Source organism: Spermophilus citellus (assembly GCF_964194105.1).
Source record: "Spermophilus citellus genome assembly, chromosome: 8".
In the NCBI taxonomy this organism is placed as follows: Eukaryota; Metazoa; Chordata; class Mammalia; order Rodentia; family Sciuridae; genus Spermophilus; species Spermophilus citellus.
Genome location: NC_138189.1, coordinates 7,043,070 through 7,068,355, shown reverse-complemented (window position 1 = coordinate 7,068,355; position 25,286 = coordinate 7,043,070).

Sequence of the window (25,286 nt, the reverse complement as noted above, 5' to 3'; positions counted from 1 at the left end):
ATCTTATATCTTACAGATAGTATATTTGATTTTATTTTTGTGTATGGCACAGTGCATTGATTGAAATCATTTTTTCATATTCAATTTTTTCAGTACTATTGATTGAAGATTTTTCTTCATCCATTGAATTGTTTCTGCAACCTTGTCAATGGTATATGAGGATCTTTATTTCTGGACTTTTAGTCAATTCCACTTCTTTATTTGTCAGTCTTTGTGAAAATTCCACATTCATTTCTCACTCTATCTTTATAATGAGAATTAAATAAGTTCTGAAATAAAAATTGCCTTTCACCTTTGTTATTTTTAAAAGGTTTTTGTTATTGTAGATTATTCACATTCCCATATAAATTTTCAAATCAGTCTGTTTATCTCTAAAACATAAATTAAAACCTGCTTTACATTGATTAGAATGGCATCAGATCCATAGAACAAGTTGAAAAGCATCAACTTCTTAAAAGTTTTATCTCATTTTACCTAAACAAAGTGGATCTTTTTATTTATTAAAATTTCTTTCAGGTCTTTTGTATCTTTTATACAGACTTGTTGTCACATTTATTTTTATTTATTTTTATGCCCAAATTATCTATGTAGTTACGTTAATGCAGTAAAAGACCCCACCTCCAAGTCATCTCCGTTCCAGGGCCCTGCTTGGTCTTTCATAGCACTTGTCTCCATCTCTAAATTTTCCATTCATTGTTTGAATTTTAATTGGTAACTACTGACACGTGAGCCCCTGAAAGCAGCACTCTTGTCTGCTGTCCCCTTTATATCACAGAACACAGAGCAGCTCCTGACAGCTAGGAGTCCACTAAGCAGTTGTTAATGGGGTCAGGATATATTGCAGGAACTATTGAAAAGGAGGTCCATTGAGTGTGCACACAGAAGTTTAAACAAATAGAGTGGCTTAGGAACAAAGGAAATTAGTTTATCTTACAGACAAAAAAACGGCTCAAATTAAGGCAGTTACCAGATGAGTCAATTCTGAGGCTCTGTGACATCACCAATGACGCAAGTCCATCTTGCACTTTGTCATCCTAGCTTGAGTCCCTGAATGACTCCATGACAGACACCACAATTCCAAGCACAAGTGAAGACAGCTTTCAGATTGTCAACAAAGATCGTTTCTCTGTCCCTCTCCAAAAGCAAAGAAAGCTATTCCAGAATCTTTTGACAGACTTTTCTCGTATCTTCTCCACCAATTATTGGTGATAATTCCAAAATTATTCAATGGCAATAAGAGTGGAAATTATCAAGATTGGCTTAAAGTCAGCAATATTCCCTTTCATCCCACCCTGCCCTTCACCACTGGGCTCTGTGGAGGTCAATTTCCCCACCTCTTCCAAGCACTTACTGCCTGAGGTTTTCAACAGTGTGGTCATGTTAGAAGGGAGGATAGGAAGAATGTTGGTAGGCAGCCTCCACAGATTATTTGCTAGGATAAGAGTGTGCATTTCAGACATTTAAATAAACTCATTTTTGTTCCTCTAAATAGTCTTCCACTGTTTTACATGTTTGCTACAGTGTGAGACAAACCTTCTGATGTCAGCTGAGTTGGGAACGGGGTTTTAGCTCACATTCGTAGTCTTTCGCTTTGTGTAACATCTCCAGTTCTCAGGCCTCCCTTCTGGTATCTTGCTCACCACACTGGTGCATTTTGTCAACTGAAAATACTGTTTCCATAAACTTCCAACAAGCTGGCAATGGAGTTTCTGAAGTGGAAACATATTTTATATTTTCCTATTTAAAAATGGAAATTTAATCACAGTGCATTTCTTGTCATGATACACCCATTCAAAAATATTTACAGCAGATTCTATTTACAGCAAATCCACATATCTCACCAAATATCTTGATCAAAAGGAGTGTGCTATGCTTAATTGGTCTTTGCACAGCCCTTGTATTCACATTTAAAATCACATGATTGTATTCCATGAGCAATCACAGAGGTCACCTAATCAAATGTGGTGTTGAAGGTACATAGAAACTGAGTCTGAAGAAATCAACCTTTTTTATCAAAGTCAGATGTGGCAGGTATGTTGAGGCTGACTCAAGTCAAGCCATGATGGATAGCTGTGGGTATCTGCTCCTGATCCTACCTGCAGTGATAGGTAGTTAGCTTGACATTGGCTACCATGGGAGTATTTACAACAGGGAAAGTGGTAGGATGCTACCAACCAGAGTCTTTTCTTTACTGAAGTAGTGGTTCTCAGGTAGTTACCAGTACACCAGATAAAAGGTTCTGTAGAGGTAGAGGAAGAATTAAAATAATTGAATCGAGAGATCTTTGGAGCCCTATACTAGCAGAAATTAATATTACTAATGGCTTATGTCTATTATTCTTGCTGACTCTCTTGACTCAGAGCCCAGCCCCCTTTCTTTCCATCAACTTGTGGTGATTTCTATAACTCACACATATCTCCGTTCACATCAGTTTGGTGAAATCATTTGTGTCTGAGTAAACTTATATTGGATACTGTTTTTGTCAAGATTTTGGTGGTGAAGAACAGAAAAATAAAACACTGTAATGTAGAAGAGAAGGAACTTTTTAGAAGGATTCTTAGACTCAGGGAGTGATGGAGAAAAACACTTGGATAAGGAACTGAGGTGAACTGGCAGCAAAAACCAGCCTCAGGAATAATCAAGTTACCACGTGACCACAGGGACCACTACCTCAACTTCTATAAAACCTTGTGTCCATTTGATGAGCCACAGAAAATAATTCCTGGGTCTGGATTTATAGCTCGATGGTGAAGCACTTGTCTAGCTGTTTAGCATATGAGAGGTCCTGAACGTGATCCCGTTCCACAGCACTGCAAAAAATGAACAAATAAATAGAACAGCAGAATTTCTGCATAGCCTATGCCTCTCTACATAATGACTCTGGTGGCATCATATGACTGGTTGGGACTGAGTCACTGCTGGCAAGCTACAGGAGTCTCATTTTGTTTCAGATCCCAGTCAGATGTGGGAAATCACCTCCCCAGATATAATTATCAGTGGCAAACTCACCCCACGATAGGAACAGGAGGTGGCTTCTCTGTGGCAAAAGAGAAAAAAAAAAGCCAAATAAATATTTCCTACAATTGTCCTTGTTGAAGACAACAGAGAAAAGACACAGCGATTTCCCCACCCAGTGAAGTCAGAAGTGTGCTTACGGCAAGGTGATGAGAGGAACTGGACAGAGGAGTTGCAAGGGGACATTGCCTTGAATTCACTGCTGTCTTGAGATGAACATTGTCCTAAAGAGGTAGAACCAGAAAGTAGAATTTCTTAAATGTATTGAATAGAGAAATGGTTAAGTGTGCATTCTTGAACAGCTAGTTGGTAGGAAGAAAGGGGAAAAAATTAAGAGGAGAAAAATTGAATACCAGAGTGAAGAAACTTCTTTAAAATGTGTGTGGCTGGACACAGAGAAAGCACAACACAAGACATGGATGTTTGTGTCTCATGTTAATGCCCCCCAGAAAACATCTACCTCAGAAGGAAAACTGAGTAACTACATAAGCATGATGATCCATCAGCCCCTGTGTCCTCGGTTGCCAGGGCCTGCTCAATGGTGGGTGTAGTCATGGTGTCAAGGATGCAGGGTTTGCTTTTGCTCTAACAACATGGATTCCTACCATCCTTAATCCAACTTCTACTCTGTGTGTCCAACTCTCAGCAGCAGTGAGAGACTCCCAGTCCTCAGTATGGCTCCATTCTGCCCACTGGAAGCTTGGTTATGTGGGAGCCAATGGTTGACAGGAAACAATTTATCTTTATGGGAGTGGATATCTGTCTCTGATAGGTATTTCACTCCTCCAACTTCATATCTCTACCAGAGGCCATTTTAACGAGTGTAGAGAGTACCCAATTCCTTCACTAATTTGGTTCAACACAAGGGATCTATTTAATCAAAACAAAAGTGTAAGTATATACACAAAACAGAGGTCCACTTGTCCTACCATATTCTTCATGTAGAAGCAGCCATCCCAGGAGAGTGTTGGAAAGGTGTATAAAAGTTTAAGCTATTATTCTAATTTGTAGACAATCCCACACAGATTGGGATGTCCTCCTTAGAATGTGGAAATAATATCTCAAATATGGTAATAAGTTTTCAAGAGATAAAATGCATAGGTCAGGGAACTACAGGTGAAAGTAGCTATGTGTCCTCCCATTATGATTCCCAATGCCCTGCTTTCAGACATTGTACCTCCACCTGACCAGGGATCACAGGTCGGTCGGTCCCCACCAAACCAGCAGCTCTGCATGCAACATGCTCATGTTGGACTCTGCACCAGTGAACGGTCATGCAAAAGGGTCATCATATCGGCTTGGGCAACCGACCCTGATCTTCATGGAAAAGGAAGACTTTCGCTGCATAATGGAGCAGGAAGATATGCTCAAGATACAGTGTGTCTTGTTGTGGGGCTTCTGTGCCTGGCACTAAGAACCATTCAGCTGCAGCAAATTTGCCCAATGAGGGCAAGATGTGATGGAATGACACATTCCTTGCTGTCTAAAATTCTTGGAAACCCCATATTTAGTGTCTCCCCACCCAGATCATAATTGAGTGTATCATCTGTGTAGCTGATCATAAGTTTAAAACATTACATTTAGGTAAATCTATGAGCCCAGTGCCTGGTGCCTGATATTGACAGTGATTGTTGTTATCATTATCATTTTGATTAACACTGTCATCATCATGATGTCATGACTATTGCTACTAGTAATACTCTTGTGCTGAAGTTATTATATCCTCCCATTATTTTGACTTAGTTTGTTTTTCTTATTTCAAATATCCTCTGAGATAAACTCAAAATTTCCATCTGAAGTTTAAAATATCCACCCCAAGATTATTTTAAAAATTTGCCTATAATAATGCTCACTTTACTTTCTATTCTTATTACAAATTATCATTATTATTCCCAATAACATGATTACTACTGATGTTACTTCTATGGAACCTCAAATCCTAATGCCAAGACAGAGTTTCTACTTTACTTTGCTTCAATTAAGTAGAAACTTTGAAGCAATTAAGTATGAGAGCCTTACTTTCATGAACTTTAGTTGATCAATAATTCATTTCCACAAAATATGGCAAACCTGTCCAAACAGCAAATGGAGGATGGGATTTGCAATTTGTGTATTTTTTTTATTGCAGTCACCAATAAGAAGTGCTTTCCAAGATGACTTGAATATACCAATGGGACTCATCCAGAAGATAATACAAGACTCAAAGGAGCATCATTGATTAAGTGCCAACTCAGTACCACGTGCTGTGCAGATACTGGCTCATTAATGCCCAGAACAGCCTCTGACTTCCCATCACTGATCCTACTTCACAGGTTAGGCCTTAAGGCACAAAAAGATTGGATCACGGGTGTGAAGTGACCTCCAAATAAAGTTAATATATTCTTTTTAATGTATATTTATTTCTAATAAAGAGACTATATAACAAGTTTCAGAAAAAGAAGACCATGCCTCCTCCAAACTCTGATGAGGAACAGAAATGTTGAAGGTGACATTCAAACCCCGAGGCACATCTGATTTCACTGTCTGCTGTATGTTCTGGTTAGATACCGTTCTCACTGTGTCTTTCAGAATAGCCTATTTTGGTCCCAAAGCCATCAGAAAACTTGAAATAACTGAACCATGTAACAGGAGCTTCCAAAAAAATAAAAAAGAAAGAAAGAGAGAAAGGCTTTAGAGACAGGTGCTCTCCTTGTGGTTGGACAACTTGTGAAAATCTCCACTCCAAAGGGGAATTCCACCAGGGACCGAGCCCGGAAGCCGCAGGTGAACAAGAGGCCTGGGTCAGTTTGCCTTTATCTTCTATGGTGACTCATCCTGTAATGTGAGTCAAATAAAGTCACTGGGGTTTATTTTTACTGTTTATTTTTGGCTCTGTTATGGTAGATCTTTTTACTCAAATGTACTCATGAATCACATGAATAAATGGCCAATTTTAAGCTCCATTTTGGAAAAAAGCAAGCAATCGTGGATAAAGGTAGAGATTTTGTGGTTTCAAATTTGAGTGCAATTCTGAGTCTGATACTTAGTATCCTGCCCATTCCCTAATGTTTTTGAGCCTCAACTCTGGCTTAGGATAAAATATATGACAGGGATTTTACAGTGTTACCATGGAAAAAAATTTTTTTTTCAAAACTGGAGTTCTAGATCCTCAGTGAGATATTCAATGAATATTGGTTCCCCTCATTTATTCCTTGTCTTCTTCCCAAGTGACCATAACTTGGTAGACCTAACTTGGAAAAAGGTAGTAGACTGGGAAGAACATAGGAGCTTCTATCCCATGTCTGGATTTTCCTAACCAAATTCTGATAGCAGGATGGGATGGGATGATGCATTTGAAAGTATGTGGATGAAAGTTTTGCTTTCCTGAAATATTGAATCACTTACTCATATCTCAGGTTTATTGATAGAAGAATTTCTAGGCCATCAAGCCTGGTAGCAAATAACTCAGGGTAGGACTTAAAAAAACAGCTTAGAAACTAAATGCCCTTGTGACCTTGAAAAGGAGGTCATATGCCAGGCGCTACTAGAAGTTCAGAGATGTTTAAGATGGTTCCTGTCCTCAGGGAACTGCAGAGTGTTAGTTTTGCAGCTGGATAGAACTTTTTGCAGTCAATTGGCATTATCTGAGGAGTATTAGAAGGAAGAACCAATTGTTCACAGAAAGACTTCCTCTAAGAAAACCTAGAAAAAAAATAGGTCATGAGGTGTCCATAAGGCAGAATAATTCAGAGTGAGCTTTGGAATGCTGTTAATCATGCATGAGAGTATGTTTTCTTCCTTTTTGATAGCCTTGGGGCACAGGAACACTGACTGAAGGTCAGAACTGAGCCTTAGTTTTATCTTGAATTAGACATATGCTCTGGAGCAAGTCAAAACCATTCTGAGTCTTTCTCCTGCTTCCTAAAAAGAAGATGGTTATGAGACTTTATGCATAGAGAATTTCTGCAGAGTGACACTGAGTAATAAAAATACTTAATAAATAATTAATATATTAATGATAAAAATGATAAGTAATACATATATTTAAAATCTGTGCTACTTATTTTAAATGAATTGAGTCACAAAAATTCACTGCAAATTGCATTAGTACGTGATTATAAATTGGATTGAGAAATTGGGAATCTAAAACTGATATATAAGATAATGGCCGAGGACTAAACTGGAGAGTGAGGTTTTGATATTTTCAGGTTTCCTTAGCTTGAGCATGTAAACACCTCCGTGAACCTTAGGAAGACTGCTTGTGGAATAGGAAAAAAAGCACAAAATTCTAGACTCCAAATCCTGAGGGTGTCCTCCTAGAGCTTGGGAGCAGATTCTGTCTGCTTCTGCCTTAGTAACACAAATCTTGGGAGCTCATGGAGGACAGCCCTGAATTAGACAGAGGATCAGGGGTGATAATCTCACTTGTCCCAATGAAAGCCTTTCTCAGGTGGGCCATTCATGTCCAAAATTAAGTGTGGTTAAAACGCTGTTAGGATGGTGCCTAACAGGTAAATCATGGAGCTGAGCTGGTTGGATAATCCAGAGAAGCCGGAGCCACAGTGTGCCTTGGGTAAGCAGTAAGAAGCAGCCCTTGATGAACAGCTGATACTGGAAAGCCCAAGAATGTCACCAAGTAAGACGGATGAAGGCAGAGCCTGGTTCCTCAATAGTAGCCCAGTGCCAAAGGGCACAAGACAGCTACTCCCCATGGTGATGGTTCCTTCTGTAGACACTAATGGATTTTGAGTATTCAGTACCTTGCCATTCAGCCACAAAAATCCTAGCATTGGACAGCATTCTGCTTCCTCACCAGGGCTTGGACAAACTGAAGTAGGAAGGACAAAGATTGCAGTCGCAGCTGAGTCCTGGCTGTAGTTGATCACAAACTGGCTCCAAATATAACAGCTTTAAACAGCACAATCAATCATCTCAGATTGTGTGTGACAGGGTTGTAGGAGTGACTTGCTGGTTGTCTGTCAGAGAGTCTCCGGTACGTCTGTGATCAAGGAGTTGTGGGAGTGTGCAGTCTCAGCTGAAGACACAAGCAGGGGAGGACCCCTTCAAAATCCGTGCAAGTGGTCGTCCTGTGACGGTTTGTGAGCTACTGATCAGGCCTCCCATAGCTTCTGGCTACCTCACCTGCTCCACAGAGCAATTCACAGAATGAAAACATACTGTGTCAGAAATAGCAAGTGAGAAAGAGAAAGGATTCCCAAGGAGAGAGGGAGTTGGCAAGCCGTGCATCAGTCTTTACAGCCTCATCATGAAAGTTCCACCTCAGACTTCTGTTAGGCCCTTCTCATTACAAACAGCCCTGTGGTGCAGCCCCATTCTAGAAGAAGGGAACATACAAGGGCTTGAGCATCTGGAGGTGGGGGTCCTTGGCATTCAGACCCCTTCAGCAAAAATGCCATAAACTGGCTGTCATATAGACCACAACTACTTATTTCTCAAATAAATAGAGGCTTCAAAATCCAAGATCACAGGTCTTCCAGATTTGGTATCTGTTGAGGGCCAGTGTTTGGTGGAAGCTCAGACCCAGAGAAATAGATTTGGGATCCTGGCAGGTGGAGGAAGACACAAGACACAGTTGTGATAGTAGACATGCTTTATTTGGAGATAGAAGTAGCCCCCAGCCTCTTGCTCCAGCCCCAGTATCCCCGCCCTCCACCCCAGTCCTTTCCATAGGACTTTTTAAAATGCAGGCCAGACAAAGGCACTTTTGCCAACAGGTTACATAGTGGGCACATGCTCACAAACAAATGTTTGTGATCTTGAGTACATACGCTGAATCAGGGTGTTTATGACCCTTACTACATACTGAAAACATAGCCCCCCGGAAGCCTAGGTGAGGGAGCCTAGGTGTAGTCCACTTGGCCTGCCCTACAGGCAACTTGCTGGTTCATAGATCACACCTTCTCCCTGTGTCTCACATGGTAGAAGAAGCAAGCTGGCTCTCTGGGGTCTCTTTTATAAGGGCATTAGACGCCTGCATTGGAGAAGCCTTCATACCCTAATCACCTCTCCAAAATTTCTACCTTGTAATTCCATAACTGCTGGGATTGGGATTGGGATTTCAACGCATGAATTTGGGGGATCTCTCGCACTGCCTAGCTCTTTCAATACAGGGAAGGTCAGATTATAAGGATCCTGGTCTTCTCTCTCACTATCTAATTTATTTATTTTTTTCTGTCTATCCTATGACTTCAATGCTGAAAACCTTCCTGATTAACAGGAAGATTTTCCTCATTTCTATTTTCTCTTGTGCACCAAACACAAAACAAAACAACACAAAACAAAATCATTTTTAGTCCTGGGAGTCTCTGGTATAATGGAAAAGAGCATGGTTACTGGCGTTCCCAAAATTAAACCTAATTCTAATCCAAGGACGTACACTGTGTGTGAACTAAGGAAAAAGCTCTTCAATTTTTAATCTTCAATTTCTTAAATTATTAAGTGGTACCACCAGAAAATATAGCATAGTTATTATTACAATGGGATTTGGAATTTGACAATCTGATTTGGATACTAACCCTCTGATTTCCGACCATAATTTCATTGTACAAAATTACTATAACTTTTTGTCTTTGTAAAATGTTCCTCTCACCAGGCAGGGTGGCACACACCTATAATCTCAGCAATTTGGGAGGCTGAGGCTGGAGAATCACAAGTTCAAAGACAGTCTCAGAAACTTAACAAGGCCCTAAGCCCTTCAGTAAGACCTATCTCAAAAAATTAAAAAAAAAAAAAAAGAAAAAAAGGGCTTGGGAGGTGGCTTAGTAGTTAAGCACTGCTGGGTTCAATACACAGTACCAAAAAACAAACAAACAAACAAAAAGTTCATCCACTCTTTGGAAATTATAATCTGTTTTCAATTTCTAGGCGAGGAAATGGAAGCTTAGAGAATTTTGAGAATTTGAGATCTTAGCAAAATTTTTAGCAGCCAGTAAGTGCTAAAATATCGGTGGCTACTGGTGTTGTTTTTAACTTTTGCTACTATTTTGTTCCACATGAAATGTATAAAATTGTGTGCATTAATTCAATAATTGCTGAAATCAAGAGGTGTTTTGTTAGATTCTTGTTAGTAATTCAGGTTGGTGTTTAAGTGTGCACTCCAGAGAAAACCTGTCTGGGCTTAAACACTGACTTGTACTGTTTCTCAGCTATAAAACCTGGGAGAAACAGGTGAAGCATGAACTGTGGAGCTCAACTTTCTGGACTTTTCAAACTCTGATTCTGTCACTTACTGCCTGGGCAACTATGAGGAAATTACTTATCTTACATTAATTTAAATTACTTTTTGGTGCCTGTTTTCTCATCCACAAACTGGAAATAATAGCACTGACCTCTTGAATGCTAACAAAGAATATCTTCCAGCTCTCAGTACAGGGAGTGAGATGAACAGCAATCACTAGGTGCTAGGTATTATGATTCCTATCGATCTCAGATGATCAATTACTATATGAACAATTGCAAGTACTGACTTGTAAGGTTCAAATTCATGTTGAAATTTAATCTCCAGGGCAATGATATGAAAGGCATGGCCTTTGCCTTTGGGAGGAGGCAGAGCCCTCCTCAATGGGAAAATGTGCTTTTATGAAATGACTCTGCAGACGGGCATTCCTGTCTGCCCTTCCATCCATTCTCCTATGTGAGGACCCAGAATTCCTCCCCTCCAGGGGATGAAGCAAGAGGACACATCTTGAAAGCAGAGAGCAGCCATTGCCAGACAGTGAATCTGCTGCTGCCTTGATCTCTAGCTTTCCATCCTCCAGAACTGTGAGAAGTTAATTTCTGTTCTTTTGAAATTGTACAATCTTGGGTATTTTGTTATATCAGCAAAACCAAACTGAAATGTAGGCTAAGAGTTAATTTTTACTAATTAAGTGATGTTTGTTAGGTAAGCTATTTTCAAGGTCCTAAATTTTCCTCATCTACCATGTAGAATCAGTTTCTTAAATAATAATTAAGGCCATATGCATTTCCAGAGCAGAATTAATAATTTTCATTAATTATCTTCCTCCTTCCCTTGTTTCTGCCATTTTTCCTCCTTCCCTCCCTCCTCTCCTTTCTTCTACGTGAAGTCCAAAGTTGATATGTTTATGGACAACAATGATATGCTCTGCTTAACTTTGATCACATCAACACACAATGGCAACTGTACAGTGATGTGGATAATACTGTGCAGAAAAGCAGTATAGCATTTTTTAAATAAATGGAATATCTGTTCCGTCTTAGGTTATGTTAATCTTATTTTGGTGTACTTTGATTCATCACAGAGATTCACATATTATGCTCAGTTTTCAGATGAGGAAGTTGAGAATTAAAGAATCTTATTAGTATGTGCAGTGACTCAAGCAGGGAAGGGCAGGTCTCTAGGGCCATGGCTAGTTATATTGCCACATTCATAGAAGCCCACCCCAGTATGTTAGCTCTAAAGCATACTTGAATACAATAAACAGTTAAAATGTTTGGATCATTTGAGGTCAGAACAAAGACACAGATCTCCAGTGAGATATGGTGATAAGAAATTGTGTACTTAGGAGTAGACAGAGCTCTCCATGTGCTGGAACCTGATGGGGTGAAGAATTCTACTGATGCTTGGCAAACGGGTTCCTGGATTTAAAAGAACTAAACACGCAAGGGAATCATACTGGCCTTTGGGCACAAAGAGAGGTTAGATCATTTATGAGCCTTTGTGGAAGTCATAAAAACTGATCACATTCTACTGAACTATAAAAGAGCAGTCTTGCAATGTCAAAGAGCAAGTGTGATGCCGATGTCTCTGGGCTGCATGGTTAAGCTGACCATGTTAGAGCATGTTAGCATCACATGATACTGAGCACCAGAGGCTGCTCCAAGCACTATTTAGACACTTTTGAGACTTCACAATGGCTCTGTTTTGTGGATAATGAAACTGAGGCCTAAACTAAGAAATTGAGAGTGGCAGGTTTTATGTAGCCCAGGAGTTACAGGGTTAGAACTGAAATGCATGCAGCTGCCTCCACTGGTTGCCACCACTGGTTATCACCACTGAAAACAACACAACACACACACACACACACATTTCAGAACAGATACTAAATAAGATGATATCTTGAAAGTAGAAAACATATAGAATTTAAATATAAAAATATGTTCTTGTGAGATGTTTCCAAAACAGTTCTCAGGAGTAAATATAAAGCTTTAAGTGATTATATTAAAAACTAAAGAATGAATTAATAAAATAAGCTCCAGAATTTAAGTTATGATATGCCTACAGAGATAAATGATGGAAATGAAAATGAGAGTAAAAATTAATCACTAAAAAGCCCACCAAAATAAATATCTATGCTCTGAAAAAGCCGAAAATTAGGACAAGATTTTGATGAGATTAATCAAAGAAAAAGAGAGGCAGCAAAATTAAAATATTAGTGATTAAAAATTAGAATTAAAAAAGAATCTGGAACTATAGATGCAGTGGTGATTAAAATCACAGAGTTCATGCATATTAGGGGTTATTAGTAAACAGGTGGAGTTGGAGAATATAATGCTAAGTGAAGTTAGCCAATCCCCCAAAACAAATCTCTGATATAAGGAGCCAGATTCATAGTGGTATTGGGAGGGGGAGATAGGGCAAAAGGGTGGGAGGGGAGGGAAGGGGTTATGGGGTAGGAAAGACAGTGGAATGAGATGGACATCATTACCCTAAGTACATGTATGAAGACACAAATGGTGTGAATATACTTTGTATATTACCAGAGATATGAAAAATTGTGCTCTATAGGTGTAATGTGAATTGTAATGCAATTTGCTGTTATATATAACAAATTAGAATAAAAAATAAATATTAAAATATAGAGAAAAATGGAAAAATTCTTATTTTGTGTTTATGTATATATGCACATAGATGAATACATAAATGCATCATGCATATGTTTGTATATGCATAAATTTGCATGCATATATATGTATTTATATATGCATTCATTATATATATTCATATACATATAATTATGTATATATATATATATATATGTGTCTAAATATGCACACATATGGATATATTTCCAAATATATCTAAATAAAGAAAACTATTGATTTCATGATTTATAAGTGTAAAAAAACGATAAAACAAAAATGTATAATCTTAACTATATATATTATATAATCGGTAGTTAATAATATTTCCTCAAAGAAGATACTAGACCCCATTGGTTTTGGTTTTTGTCAATTTTTTCACTGTTATGACTAAAGGATCCTACCAGAACAACTTTAAAGGAGGAAAGTTTTATTTAGGGCTCACGATTTTAGAGAACTTAGTCCATAGAAGGCCTGCTCCATTCTTCAGGGATCACCTTGAGGCAGGACATCATAGTGGAAGAGTGTGGTGGAGGGTTGCAGCTCACATGATGATCAGGAAGCAGACAGATAGGTCTCCACTTGCCAAATACAAATATATACCCCAAAGCCCCACCCCAATTCCCACCTCCTCCAGCCACACACTACCACTTCAGTTACCATTCAGTTAATTTCTATCAGGGAATTAACTTGCCGATTGGGTTAAGACCATTACAACCCAATCATTTCTGTTCTGAACCTTCTTGCATTGTCTCACACATGAGCTTTTGGGGGATGCCTCACACCCAAACCATAAGAGTTTTACTTAACCCTAAGTAAATATTAACAAACAGATACAATTTGGCATAAGAATATGTCTTGACCAAATTATATTTACCAGAAATTTAAGCTAATTCCACAGTAGATAATTTATTATTATAATTCATCACATTAATGTATCAAAAGAGAAATATGATTACCTCAGCAGATAGAGATAAAAATTATTACATAAGTATATGATATGAAAACTAATAAAAATGGCCAATTTATAAATCTAGAATATTAATAAATATATTAGAATGATTGACATCTAAGTTGTACTTGTCATGTTCACTATTAAGCAATGTACTCTATTCACTTAAACCTCACCTCACACAAAATTTTCTGACTATGAATCTGATATATAAAGAAATATGAAAAAAAGTACAACATCTAGGAATAAAATTTTTTGGTGAGAATACATCAGAGGCCAATACCATATTTCAAAAGATGTTCAGTGTCATAATTCACTAAATGCATGCTGATTGAGAGCACAAAGATATATCATTATATGTTTGCCACATTGGCAACATTTCAAAACAATCTTTCATTATCAAGTGTTGATAAGAATGTGCCATCAGCAGAAAATCTCACCCAATATTTATGGGAGTGAACATTCTTACAGACACTGTGACAATCAGGTCACGATTTGTCAGTCAATTTAAAATTGCAATTGTATCAGACTCCACAAGACAGCAGTGCGACCAGCAGATGGGTGTGGCGGAGGGTATCTATACCAGGCAATGTACATAACATGTATGGAAATAGCAATACTAATATTGATACAATGGCTGGTTATATTATCAATACTGGTTGCTGACATGCACACACTGCAGTGGTTCTCAAATCTTAGGCATTATCAGGATCACCCAGAAGACTTATGAAAACATAGCTTGCTGGGCCCATTCCCAGAGTGAGCCACTTAGTAAGCCTTGGGCTGGGGCTAGGTGAGGATTTGCATTTCCAACCAGCTCCCAGGTGATGCTGATGCTGTTGGTCCAGGTACATTCTGAAACCATAGGTGCAGAGCCCATTGGAGCCACTGCTGTCCTCAGTAGTACCCTGAGTGTCCCAGGGACTAGTCTGTTTCCCAATCATGTCCGAATGGCTCATACTCCAACGGTTCTTACAAGGGTGCTATGAGAAAAATCCATATCATGATTTTCTATGGATAAATAAAGGTAGAATGAGTTGCCCAACACCAGACAACACTATGAGGGTACAACTAGAGGCTTAGGGAGATTGACCCTGGCTCTGCCTGATTCAGCAAAAACACTGGAACTCTGGATGGACAGGTGGGAAAGAGAGTAGAGAAAATGTTAAGTGATGGCTTGCCAGTGTGGGCCCTTTGACACATCTGTGAGCCAGAGGCAAGGCCATGGAACTAAACACAGCAACCTTGGGGCAGGGAGAAAATCTGGCAAGGTAGCATGGTTGTAACACAAAGCACCTTGTTTTCCAGGTCAAATGCTTTGTACTTTATCCTGAAGATGACAGGAGCCACGGGAGCACTCACACAAGGGAGGCCAGGATATAATTCATGCTTTGAAACATGTAAAACATGCTTTTAAACGTGTGTAATGGCTTGGAGGGAGAGAGATTGGAAAGGCAAGAACAGTGTGGAAGCTATTTGGGATCGTCCTGATGAGAGGTGACGGCAAGACAAGAGTGATCCAAGGTGCAGAATCAGCAGGATCTGGTGGCAAACTGGGTTAAGGGGAAAGGACATGGTTTAAGTCTACCCCCAGCTCCAAATTTAGTCACCCTAGTAACAAGGACACCACTCACTGGAGGGAGGGGGGCTGACATTGGGGGAAATGTGCTTTGCTCAGTGCAGGGTCTGGAGTTCCTGTTGGAGCTTTTGGCAACTTTCCCTGTTAAAACAAGACAGCAGCCAACGGCTTCCAGCCCAAGGAGCCGACCTGGTTTGGAGCCCAGCTCTCATCCTAAGTGCCTGTGAAGGCATTCATCCCCACTGAAGCTCAGAAGGCCCAACCTCATAGGGCTGTCATGATACATGGACATGTTGTGGTCGGCCCACAACCTCCGAGTGGGATGCCGATGGAAACAGACAAAAGTCTCTGCTCTCCTGGAGTCTGTATTCTAGAGGAAGAGGATTGTAAAAGAAAAACAGATATGTGCCGTCAGTGGTCACCTGGTCATTCATGAGTCCCAGATCACAAGGGGAGAGGGAGTTAGAGCCTTTGGGTGGGCTGTGAATTTAAATGTTCTGCTCCCAAGACCCCCCCAACCTGGAAGTCACAACCTTCTAAGGCAGAGATGGGCCTTATTAATATTCCCAGCCCCAAACCCACAGCAGTGTCTGGTATATAACCGATATTCAATGAAGAGTTATGGAATGATGCAAAAGATTGTGTTTGGTGTTTTCACTCACAAAACTGTGATGCTGACTGTGCTGGTGACAGGGACAGTTGCCAGGACCTTATCATCTAGCTAGTATGGGTTTGTTCTGCTTCCACACTTACTAACAAAATTTCAATTACCTACTTAGCTTCCCAAGTAGAAAAAAACTCACTCTGTATACTGCAACATGCTGTGCTATAAAACATGAATGTTTCTCTAACCCATTAATGAAATCACTTGTAAAACCCACAAAACATTGCTACAAATTGTGGGATAATCTGATACCTTGAAACTAGATCATTTGTTCATACGGTTGCTGACAATGTGCATTTGTGACATCCCATTATTTTCAATCCTGCCTCATTTCCTGGTGCAACATGGTCGTAATTCTGCCATAGCATGTCAGAAATTTGCTTAATTTTGCATTCCTTGGAATTGCTAGAGATGTCCCAAGGAGACTCTTATTATATCCAGCAACAATTACACTGAAGAATGGTGATCCCAATCATTCTTGCCACAAGCCTAGAAGACGTGCTCTCATAACCTCTGTATTTCCAGACAGCAGACAGAGGCGCACATGTGGTTAATAATAAGTGGAAGAACCCAGTCTGTGGAATGAAGGTCACTGAGGTGGCTTTCATGTTTCCCAGCCTCAGAGCATTTCCACCTCTGTGACTTCACTTGCCATTTCCTGAGACTCTGAAATGCTATCCTGCTCACTTTAGTGACCTTTTTTTAAGTGTAGAAGAAAGTTGGGTTTATCATTCATTGAACAGCTATTACATACCCTGCACTTGATTTTAAAACTTAGATGGATTCTTCAAACTAGTCCCAGAAAATAAATGATCTTATGGTGCCTGCTTCTCCGGTGTGAAGATGAGGAAGTAGAAGCCCAAAAATATTCAGTGCCTGGTCAAGTTACAAACCATCAAGTGGCTGAAGAGTGACTGGAACTCTGTGTTTGGTTCCAAGCACTTCCCTCTGGGATGAGAAAGAAGGTGCAGTGGGTGGAGCCCCAAGTGTTGTTCCTTGGGATATGCTCCACTGTACTGCGGGGCCAGGTCAGTTCCCACAAACAGCCTTTCAGGTAGCAAGTCGCATTTATCCATGCACTCTTTCCCACATTACCAAAGGTGTCATTTCAAAAGGTGATGCTTGTTTATTTATTGCTGAATTGTTGAGGGACATTTTGTTCATTAAATCAGGATCATGATAGCATCTAGCACATGAGAAAATTTCTTTCAGGTCTTACTACAAAAAAAAAGAGAGAGAAGAAGAAGAAATACATTCCTCTTCTAATCAGCTCACTCATGGTTTCTATGTGATGTTCTCAGGCGCTTTTAAGTCACTGTCTTTCCCTCTTTGCTTTGACTACTGACATATTCAGAAGTGAATTGGCAATAGGTACACAAAAGCACAATGGCAGCATCCATTCACTCAGCCTTTAGTAACTAACCCCTTTGAATGTGAATCCATAGCTCAGGATATTTTCCAATCCTAATCTTTCCTTTGTTCCAATTTCCTCATTAATGATATTTTTATATCATTTAGATAATTCTATAAACCACTTTAACATTCTTTTGACACTCAACTGGGTTAAATATATAAAGACATAATATTTTCCCAGGAAACAAGCCATCTTGAATCAAATCTAGGATGGGTGACTTTTCCTAAAGAGTCTTGCAAAGAGAGAAACTGTAGGGTGATGCTGGCAGCAGGGAATTGGAGGGGAATGCTGCTGTCCCGATTCTCAGATGGAGAAGCCCAAGGTTAGCAAGATGGGAGCTCACTCAAGGTCACCAACTGGTAGAGGTGGACCGGGGTCCCACCCAGTCTCTGCCTCCACTAGGCTACATGTCCTCTGTAGGTGGACTAGTTCTAACTCTTAAACAGAGCAGGAGGGTGAGAGTGGAGGAGGAACATGAAGCAAGAAGTGTATGACCACAGGGACGTTTCCATGCAGGTCCCTGTTATCAGCTGTTCTGCTTTCAGCCCTTGAGATGGATGACGCGACCTACTAATGTGCACTGTGTTCTCTGCCTGCCTGAATGGTTAATTAAAGAAGGCAGTGGGCTTAGAAACTTGGCAGAGTCCTGTTCTGTAGCTGCAATGCCCAGGCTTCCCCAGGGAGGCACCCCAGAGCCCTGCCTTTCTGTGGGGTCAGCACTCTTTCAATTGCATTGGTCCCTTGGAAGGATGAATAAGGCATGGTTGAAATGGCATCAAAGGCAATTGTCACCAGAGTGCAGGAGAGAAGGGGAAAACTGGTGACAGCCTGGAATGTAGCTCCAGTTGAGTTTCTCAGGTCAGGAGCCTGGCTGTGCTGCCTGCTGTGTCAGGGACAATATACCTCCTCCCTTTCTCTTTTTAACTTGTAGTTAACTTTCAAAACAATGTATGTCCATTGCAAAGACGTGAGAATACACCAGAGGAAAGAACACTTTAAAATCTGCATTATCTTACCATGCCAGATGATTACCGTTATCACCTCATATCCCTCTAGATCTTTTCTTATGTAAATACAATTATAAAATGATAAAAAGAATTCTACTGCATCTACTACTTTAAGGACAGCTATTTTTTTTTTTTTGTTAAAATTATGTTGTAAGCCTCCATCCATGCCAATAATTAGATCTTCCTCTTCAGGAGAGGTTAGAGATGGGTGGCCCCTGCTGGCTTCCCTTCACTCACTTCGACCTTCCCATTGTATTTTAGCAGAAAGTAACTCCATGGAACCCAGTGGACTTGGTATCAGTGAAGTAAGTTTCTCCTTCCTTGCTTTCACCAGATCAGCCTCACAATCACATGCAGCCGCCTAGCTGCCACAGGCATGTGAGCTTGAGGCTTCAGCCTGCCATGTCATGGAAGCATTTGAATGCTGTATGAGCTTCCTGCTGCTGCATTAACAAATGGCCCTGAAATTCACAGCTTCAATCACGCTGTGGTAATCATCTTACAGGACCAAGGGTCCAGGGTCTCACAGGCATGAAATCAAGGTGTCACCAGGGCAGCTCTGGCTTCAGGAGACCACATGCTCTTCTTGTCTCAAGGCCCCTCCCCCACCTTCAAGTCCAGCAAAGTAGCCTCTGACTGACCCACCTCCTTCTTCCCCTCTCTCTGATCGCAGCTGGGAATGTTCTCTACTTGTAACGACCTAAGTGAATAAGTTAGGACCCCCTGGATACCCAGTATTATTTCTCTGTTTCAAGGTCTTTGAGTTTAAGCACATCTGTGAAGTCTCCAGTTGTGGGGTTAGGCTGGGAACATCTTTGGAGGTCATTATTCTCCCCACCACAAACAAAACTCCGTCTCCTCACTGCAGGGCTGCCAGTCACTTAACCAGTTTCCTATTAAGCTGCACTCAGGCTGCTGCCAACATTTTTGCTTCATAATTAATACTTTAGAAAAAATTATAACTAAATCGTGGTTTCAGTTTAATTGTTTCCTTAAAGGAAATTACTAAAATCAGGAACCCTAGATGAGAGCTTTTGCCCATTGGTAAAGAACTGTTCTGAGCAGCAAGGATTCATTAGTGAACCAAACAAAGTTCAGCCTGGTCAGGAGCAGAGGTTCTATTCCGTGGGATTCCAGTTGTTAACTGTGCTACAGCAGGAGCTCAACTGCTTTTGATGCTAATTTCTCAATTGCTTTTTCTTCAATTCACTTCTTGTTCTTAGGAAACCAGATTTATTACCCTTTATTTCCTTCCTTCCTTCCTTCCTTCCTTCCTTCCTTTCTTCCTTCTCTTTTCTTTCCCTTTTCTTTCCTTCTCACTGTTCCTCCCTTCATTGTTAGTCTTTTTAAAAAGAAATTTATTTTAATATGTACAGATGATCAAACAAGCTGGAAATAAAGTAAGATTTACTTTTCTTATAGTCAAAAAGACAAGGCTTAAGATCCAGTTTTGCCATGTACTGAAAATACAATCTTGGAGACAACCCCAGACCTTTACAGACCAGGATGATAAAAATAGAGTATATTCCATGTGTTGAACAACTCTTAAATCACTTCACATATATTATCTCAGGTAGTTTTCACAAAACTCCCATGAGATAAATACTCTAATAAATTGTATTTTTCTGACTAGGAAACTGAGACACAGAGAAGTTACGTAACTACAGTGTCCACTGTTACACAGCTGAGAAGCACTGGAGTCAGGATTCCAACAAGGCAGTCTGACTAAAAAGTCTACACTCATTCCTTTCTTGATCTGCATGGTGGGTTAAATCTCCTCCCCACCAAAACTATATGTTAGAGTTTCAACCTCCAGTACCTCAGATTGTGACCTCATTACCACATGACCAGGTCCTTACACAAAGAGAAAATTTGCACACACACAAGAACAATGCTATGTCAGGATGTAGGCAGAAATCAGACGGTGCTTCTACAAGCCAAGGAATGACCAAAATTGCCAAGAACCACAGACATTAGGAGAGACAAAGGAAGACTTTCCTCTACAGGATGCAGTGACAGTATGGTCCTCCAGCACCTCGATTTGATAGCATTAGCTGTAGAACTGTGGGAGGAGACACTTCTGCTGTTCTAAACCACATGGTATTTGCTGGTATGCTATGGCAGTTTAAGAAACTAACAACTGTCATATACATTGCAGAGATATGATGTTTTCTTTTTTTTTTAAATTTTATTTATTTTTATTTTTTTTTAATTATTTTATTGTTGGTTGTTCAAAACATTACATAGTTCTTAATATACCATATTTCACAGATTGATTCAAGTGGGTTATGAACTCCCATTTTTACCCCGTATACAGATTGCTGTGTCACATCAGTTACATTTCCATTGATTTACAAATTGCCTTTCTGGTGACTGATGTATTCTGCTGTCTATCCCATTCTCCACTATCCCCTCTCCCCTCCCCTCCCCTCCCCTCCCCTTCTCTCTCTCCATCCCCTCTACTATAAATCGTTTCTTCCACTTATATAATTTTTCTCCTACTCCTCCTTTCCTCTTATATGTAGTTGTGTATAACCCTGAGGCTCACCTTCCAATTCCATGCAATTTCCCTTACCTCTCACTTTCCCTCCCGCCTATCATCCCTGTTTAATGTTAATCTTCTTCTCCAGCTCTTCGTCTCTACCCTGTCCTTGGTTACTCCCCTTATATCAAAGAAGACATTTGAATTTGACATTTGTTTTTTAAGGCTTGGCTAGCTTCACTTAGCATAATCTGCTCTAATGCCATCCATTTCCCTCCAAATTCTATGATTTTGTCATTTCTTATTGCAGAGTAATACTCCATTGTGTATAAATGCCACATTTTTTAATCCATTCATCTATTGAAGGGCTTCTAGGTTGGTTCCACAATCTTGCTATCGTGAATTGTGCTGCTATGAACATCGATATAGCAGTGTCCCTGTAGCATGCTCTTGTTAGGTCTTTAGGGAATAGACGGAGAAGGGGAATAGCTGGGTCAAATGGTGGTTCCATTCCCAGCTTTCCAAGAAATCTCCATACTGCTTTCCAAATTGGCTGCACCATTTTGCAGTCCCACCAACAATGAACAAGTGTACCCATTTCCCCGCATCCTCGCCAGCACTTGTTGTTGTTGGACTTCTTAATGGCTGCCAATCTTACTGGAGTGAGATGGTATCTTAGGGTGGTTTTGATTTGCATTTCTCTGACTGCTAGCGATGGTGAGCATTTTTTCATGTACTTGTTGATTGATTGTATGTCCTCCTCTGAGAAGTGTCTGTTTAACCTAACAAATGCTGTTCATGTCACTGACTCTGAGTCTGTCTTTTCTTTGGCTGACAGGAAGCTCAGAGCAGAATCATCACCGTAGGGCTTTAGGGAGTATGTTTACCACCAAATGTCCCCCTATGGACCTGGGCACTCAGCCTCAGTTCACCTTTAATCCAATATCCTTATTTGTAGAATGTCTTCAATGCATGCATTCATTTTTATAAGTTACTTCCAAAAATACACCCTGCTTAATTACTAGTAGGTATAGAAAACAAACAAACAAACAAACAAACAAACAAAAAAAAAATATATATATATATATATATATATATAATTAAAATTCCAGTCATTTTTGGCAGATGCAGGGCAGAATCTGACCCAGCTATACATTCCTTTCCCATGGCACCAAAGATGGAGGTAGGGGTTCTCCAAAGCTTCTATCCACTCCCGCTACTCATCTTCCTGGGTTCCCATGACTGTTCTTCTGGATGATTCCACCTTATGGTAATCCAAACTGGGACTCTGATTCTTAAAGCAATCTTAAGTTCAATTTGGAGGCAGCATGGAGAACTCATAGTAGAGATCATCAATCTCGTGGACACTTGAAATTGTCTTGTCCCATAACCCACGATCTAGTCACTCTGCCCACTCTGCTTTTTCACAAGTGGCCTCAGGGAAGTCACTGACTGGCAAAGCCAATGGGGGTGATGGACAGAAAATGGAGTACAGATGCTCTGTAATACTGAAAGAATTGAAAATGCATTCAGTACACCTATTAGCTTAGCTCCACCTGTCTTAAAAATACATGCACAGAGCATTTATATTAGTCTATGGTCAGGCAAAGTCATCTCAGTAAAAAATCCTACATGGAGCAATGGAGGGGACCCTGTGCTATAGAAGCATTCTACCAAGGCCTTGGTAGTTTCCATCCTGTAGCGGGGTGATCCTGGGCCTGTTGTTCAGCACTCTGGGGTTACCTGGCTCTTGGTCTGTGAAATGGGACAATCTACCTCACAGGGCGGTTCTGTGAAGAGGGCTGCAGCCTCTCCTCATGCACTCTGGAACTGCTAGCGCTTTTCTGATGCTGGTGCTTTCATGGCCCGGCTAATTGGCTTGGCCTCTGCTGTGGTAGCCCACAGGGAAGAGCTCTGATGTCCCTGATGAGTTAGAGTTCCGCTCCCCTCACTCTTCCATCTCTGTACTCCCTGGTGACCTGCATGGCAGAGCTGTGGGAACCAGAAGAAAAAGGCTGCCCCAGGCTATGAGCGAGTGGACCAGGCAGGAAAGCGGATCCTTCCAGGCTCCAATCAGCTCTGTAACCGTCTCCTCTTGTCTCCTCTGACAAAAGAGACTTGGGAGCTCTGGATGCACAAGCCATCAGCCTGGCGGCAGGAACGTGTTCATCTCTTCCTAACTCGCTCTGTCTTTGTTGTTGTAGAGGCAGGATGTGTAAAAATCGGGACAGCCCCAGTGACCAGCACTCAGCAGTTTATCAAACAAAAGCTGACATTTCATCCGGAGGATTTTATCTCTGTCTAAAGCACAATTGCACAAAGAGCTCAGATTGTTGGTGTCATCTGTATTGGGATCAGTCTTCAAGCTTTGTTATCAGAGAGGCGATACTGGGACTGAGAGGCAGCACTGGCGTAGGAGACAGGAAGTAAGCAGCTGTCTGCTAGGACCTGTGTGTCAGGCACAGGCTGGGTATCCTGTGTCCTCTGTCTCTACCACAGTTCATGTATTAGATGTGACGATCTCCATTGTACAAATGAGGATGGAGCCTGAGATGAGTCCCTCGCTCTGGGTCTCTCTCTACACAATGGAAAATGAAATTCAATCACTTTCCTCTATGTGTGGAGACAGAAGCGTGGCCTCTCAGCTCACCCTCCTGCACAAGAGATGAGTGATCTGGACAAGTCACAGAGATTCATTCTGAGTGACAGTCCTCTGCTGAAAAAAAAGACCAAGAAATATTTATTTGGGCTTCTTACTGCATCTGGGGTCACCGTGCAACCCAGCCAGGTTAAAGAGAGTAACCACATCCTCTACTGCCAAGCCTTGTGTTCCGCAATCCCCAATACCATGCCCACCCCCACCTTTGGAGATTCACAAGGCCTCCTGGGAATCAGAATGCATAGTTGTACTCACAACTCAGATTTATTACAGGGACATAGTAAGGGCACGTAGCCAGAGCACAAAGGAACTAGACACAGGCAGAATAAATAGGAACCTTCGTGAGGCTCCTTCCCATGAGACATAATACAGAACCCACCTTCCCTCAGCAATGCACACAGACCTGTGTGGGATGAGAAATTTGTCACAGACCAGTACCCAAGCTTTACGTCCTGGGGGTTGCTCACATAGTGTCCCGTGGCCTGGCACATACCAAATCCCAGATTCCTAGGAGGAAACAAGAATAAACCATAGTGTTTGCACAAACAGTATCCAGTGAGCCACACTTATCAGCTAGGCAGAATTTTGTATCATTGTAGGAAGTTATATGCCAGCCACATTTCAGAGACCACCAGAAAGTTTCCCTTGCAAGGGGGACTTTCTAAGGACAGCACCTCTGCTCTGCTGTCTTAGCTCTCCTCTGCACAACAGGATAGATACCGGAGAGTGTGAAGGGGAGATGACCGCATGGCATAAGCACAACAGTATGACAGGCATAAGCCAGGAAAGTCCCAGAAAAAACATGACCTGGGTCATCCAAAAAGCTGACTGAAGGGCTGAGCAATAAAATGCTACATGTTCACAAGTTTCCAGTTCCATCTTAACCAGTCCAGTCTAACTTGTGTCCACTCTTCAAAATCAAATTCTGATTCCACTTGTGTGTTTTTCCCAAGAGAAAAGTCTGGTGTTTAGGCAGAAAGAAGACATTGTTTTCAATGGGGTCTTCAAAATTAGGGCATTAGAGAAAAGCAGATTCACTTTGTCACAAGTTGTATATTTGCTGGTGCATCCTTAATGTTGCAAATAGTTCCTCAAAGAGGTTATTAATTAGTATTTTTAGTTATCTACAGCCCATTATATCCATTGCTTGTGAAATGCAATAAAGTTTCAAGTTCACATAGCTTAAAATAATGAGCAGAACTCAATGACAGTTCATTAATGCCATGGTCCATATCACTGGATAGGTGGCAACACAGGAGGATTTGCCTACCACCGATGAGGCTGCTGAGAGCAGGCATGTCCCCTTTCAGAGACTCTCAGCTTCATCTATTCTTTTCACACTTCTCAGCAACGTGCTCTCTAATTCCCTGATCTTTTGACATTGCTGTTCTCTGGTAAAAGGAATTTAATCAAAATATATATGCTAGAATTTTATTTAAGCAGAAATAATGACACTCATAAGTTCACGTTTCTATGTGAGGTTTTCATTAGAAATGCACATGATCTCAAGCCTGGCGCTCTAGGGAGGCAAGCCATTCCCCATGGGACCTGAGACAGGCAGGCAGGAGTACAGGCTCTCTCCTCCTTCCTGCACAGGTACAGTGATGCACCTTTGCTCCTAGACATACCTGGGAAGAGAACCCATGCTGGAGAGTCCACCCAGGTGCACACTCCAGTTTTCTAGGATTTCTG